Here is a 4,268-nt window from a genome sequence, read left to right as displayed (position 1 = left end):
ACCCTAACCCTAACCCTAACCCTAACCCTAACCCTAACCCTAACCCTAACCCTAACCCTAACCCTAACCCTAACCCTAACCCTAACCCTAACCCTAACCCTAACCCTAACCCTAACCCTAACCCTAACCCTAACCCTAACCCTAACCCTAACCCTAACCCTAACCCTAACCCTAACCCTAACCCTAACCCTAACCCTAACCCTAACCCTAACCCTAACCCTAACCCTAACCCTAACCCTAACCCTAACCCTAACCCTAACCCTAACCCTAACCCTAACCCTAACCCTAACCCTAACCCTAACCCTAACCCTAACCCTAACCCTAACCCTAACCCTAACCCTAACCCTAACCCTAACCCTAACCCTAACCCTAACCCTAACCCTAACCCTAACCCTAACCCTAACCCTAACCCTAACCCTAACCCTAACCCTAACCCTAACCCTAACCCTAACCCTAACCCTAACCCTAACCCTAACCCTAACCCTAACCCTAACCCTAACCCTAACCCTAACCCTAACCCTAACCCTAACCCTAACCCTAACCCTAACCCTAACCCTAACCCTAACCCTAACCCTAACCCTAACCCTAACCCTAACCCTAACCCTAACCCTAACCCTAACCCTAACCCTAACCCTAACCCTAACCCTAACCCTAACCCTAACCCTAACCCTAACCCTAACCCTAACCCTAACCCTAACCCTAACCCTAACCCTAACCCTAACCCTAACCCTAACCCTAACCCTAACCCTAACCCTAACCCTAACCCTAACCCTAACCCTAACCCTAACCCTAACCCTAACCCTAACCCTAACCCTAACCCTAACCCTAACCCTAACCCTAACCCTAACCCTAACCCTAACCCTAACCCTAACCCTAACCCTAACCCTAACCCTAACCCTAACCCTAACCCTAACCCTAACCCTAACCCTAACCCTAACCCTAACCCTAACCCTAACCCTAACCCTAACCCTAACCCTAACCCTAACCCTAACCCTAACCCTAACCCTAACCCTAACCCTAACCCTAACCCTAACCCTAACCCTAACCCTAACCCTAACCCTAACCCTAACCCTAACCCTAACCCTAACCCTAACCCTAACCCTAACCCTAACCCTAACCCTAACCCTAACCCTAACCCTAACCCTAACCCTAACCCTAACCCTAACCCTAACCCTAACCCTAACCCTAACCCTAACCCTAACCCTAACCCTAACCCTAACCCTAACCCTAACCCTAACCCTAACCCTAACCCTAACCCTAACCCTAACCCTAACCCTAACCCTAACCCTAACCCTAACCCTAACCCTAACCCTAACCCTAACCCTAACCCTAACCCTAACCCTAACCCTAACCCTAACCCTAACCCTAACCCTAACCCTAACCCTAACCCTAACCCTAACCCTAACCCTAACCCTAACCCTAACCCTAACCCTAACCCTAACCCTAACCCTAACCCTAACCCTAACCCTAACCCTAACCCTAACCCTAACCCTAACCCTAACCCTAACCCTAACCCTAACCCTAACCCTAACCCTAACCCTAACCCTAACCCTAACCCTAACCCTAACCCTAACCCTAACCCTAACCCTAACCCTAACCCTAACCCTAACCCTAACCCTAACCCTAACCCTAACCCTAACCCTAACCCTAACCCTAACCCTAACCCTAACCCTAACCCTAACCCTAACCCTAACCCTAACCCTAACCCTAACCCTAACCCTAACCCTAACCCTAACCCTAACCCTAACCCTAACCCTAACCCTAACCCTAACCCTAACCCTAACCCTAACCCTAACCCTAACCCTAACCCTAACCCTAACCCTAACCCTAACCCTAACCCTAACCCTAACCCTAACCCTAACCCTAACCCTAACCCTAACCCTAACCCTAACCCTAACCCTAACCCTAACCCTAACCCTAACCCTAACCCTAACCCTAACCCTAACCCTAACCCTAACCCTAACCCTAACCCTAACCCTAACCCTAACCCTAACCCTAACCCTAACCCTAACCCTAACCCTAACCCTAACCCTAACCCTAACCCTAACCCTAACCCTAACCCTAACCCTAACCCTAACCCTAACCCTAACCCTAACCCTAACCCTAACCCTAACCCTAACCCTAACCCTAACCCTAACCCTAACCCTAACCCTAACCCTAACCCTAACCCTAACCCTAACCCTAACCCTAACCCTAACCCTAACCCTAACCCTAACCCTAACCCTAACCCTAACCCTAACCCTAACCCTAACCCTAACCCTAACCCTAACCCTAACCCTAACCCTAACCCTAACCCTAACCCTAACCCTAACCCTAACCCTAACCCTAACCCTAACCCTAACCCTAACCCTAACCCTAACCCTAACCCTAACCCTAACCCTAACCCTAACCCTAACCCTAACCCTAACCCTAACCCTAACCCTAACCCTAACCCTAACCCTAACCCTAACCCTAACCCTAACCCTAACCCTAACCCTAACCCTAACCCTAACCCTAACCCTAACCCTAACCCTAACCCTAACCCTAACCCTAACCCTAACCCTAACCCTAACCCTAACCCTAACCCTAACCCTAACCCTAACCCTAACCCTAACCCTAACCCTAACCCTAACCCTAACCCTAACCCTAACCCTAACCCTAACCCTAACCCTAACCCTAACCCTAACCCTAACCCTAACCCTAACCCTAACCCTAACCCTAACCCTAACCCTAACCCTAACCCTAACCCTAACCCTAACCCTAACCCTAACCCTAACCCTAACCCTAACCCTAACCCTAACCCTAACCCTAACCCTAACCCTAACCCTAACCCTAACCCTAACCCTAACCCTAACCCTAACCCTAACCCTAACCCTAACCCTAACCCTAACCCTAACCCTAACCCTAACCCTAACCCTAACCCTAACCCTAACCCTAACCCTAACCCTAACCCTAACCCTAACCCTAACCCTAACCCTAACCCTAACCCTAACCCTAACCCTAACCCTAACCCTAACCCTAACCCTAACCCTAACCCTAACCCTAACCCTAACCCTAACCCTAACCCTAACCCTAACCCTAACCCTAACCCTAACCCTAACCCTAACCCTAACCCTAACCCTAACCCTAACCCTAACCCTAACCCTAACCCTAACCCTAACCCTAACCCTAACCCTAACCCTAACCCTAACCCTAACCCTAACCCTAACCCTAACCCTAACCCTAACCCTAACCCTAACCCTAACCCTAACCCTAACCCTAACCCTAACCCTAACCCTAACCCTAACCCTAACCCTAACCCTAACCCTAACCCTAACCCTAACCCTAACCCTAACCCTAACCCTAACCCTAACCCTAACCCTAACCCTAACCCTAACCCTAACCCTAACCCTAACCCTAACCCTAACCCTAACCCTAACCCTAACCCTAACCCTAACCCTAACCCTAACCCTAACCCTAACCCTAACCCTAACCCTAACCCTAACCCTAACCCTAACCCTAACCCTAACCCTAACCCTAACCCTAACCCTAACCCTAACCCTAACCCTAACCCTAACCCTAACCCTAACCCTAACCCTAACCCTAACCCTAACCCTAACCCTAACCCTAACCCTAACCCTAACCCTAACCCTAACCCTAACCCTAACCCTAACCCTAACCCTAACCCTAACCCTAACCCTAACCCTAACCCTAACCCTAACCCTAACCCTAACCCTAACCCTAACCCTAACCCTAACCCTAACCCTAACCCTAACCCTAACCCTAACCCTAACCCTAACCCTAACCCTAACCCTAACCCTAACCCTAACCCTAACCCTAACCCTAACCCTAACCCTAACCCTAACCCTAACCCTAACCCTAACCCTAACCCTAACCCTAACCCTAACCCTAACCCTAACCCTAACCCTAACCCTAACCCTAACCCTAACCCTAACCCTAACCCTAACCCTAACCCTAACCCTAACCCTAACCCTAACCCTAACCCTAACCCTAACCCTAACCCTAACCCTAACCCTAACCCTAACCCTAACCCTAACCCTAACCCTAACCCTAACCCTAACCCTAACCCTAACCCTAACCCTAACCCTAACCCTAACCCTAACCCTAACCCTAACCCTAACCCTAACCCTAACCCTAACCCTAACCCTAACCCTAACCCTAACCCTAACCCTAACCCTAACCCTAACCCTAACCCTAACCCTAACCCTAACCCTAACCCTAACCCTAACCCTAACCCTAACCCTAACCCTAACCCTAACCCTAACCCTAACCCTAACCCTAACCCTAAC

Source organism: Struthio camelus, chromosome 4 (genome assembly GCF_040807025.1).
Source record: "Struthio camelus isolate bStrCam1 chromosome 4, bStrCam1.hap1, whole genome shotgun sequence".
NCBI lineage: Eukaryota > Metazoa > Chordata > Aves > Struthioniformes > Struthionidae > Struthio > Struthio camelus.
The sequence above is the reverse complement of the archived record's forward strand: the minus strand, read 5'-3'. Positions refer to the sequence as shown.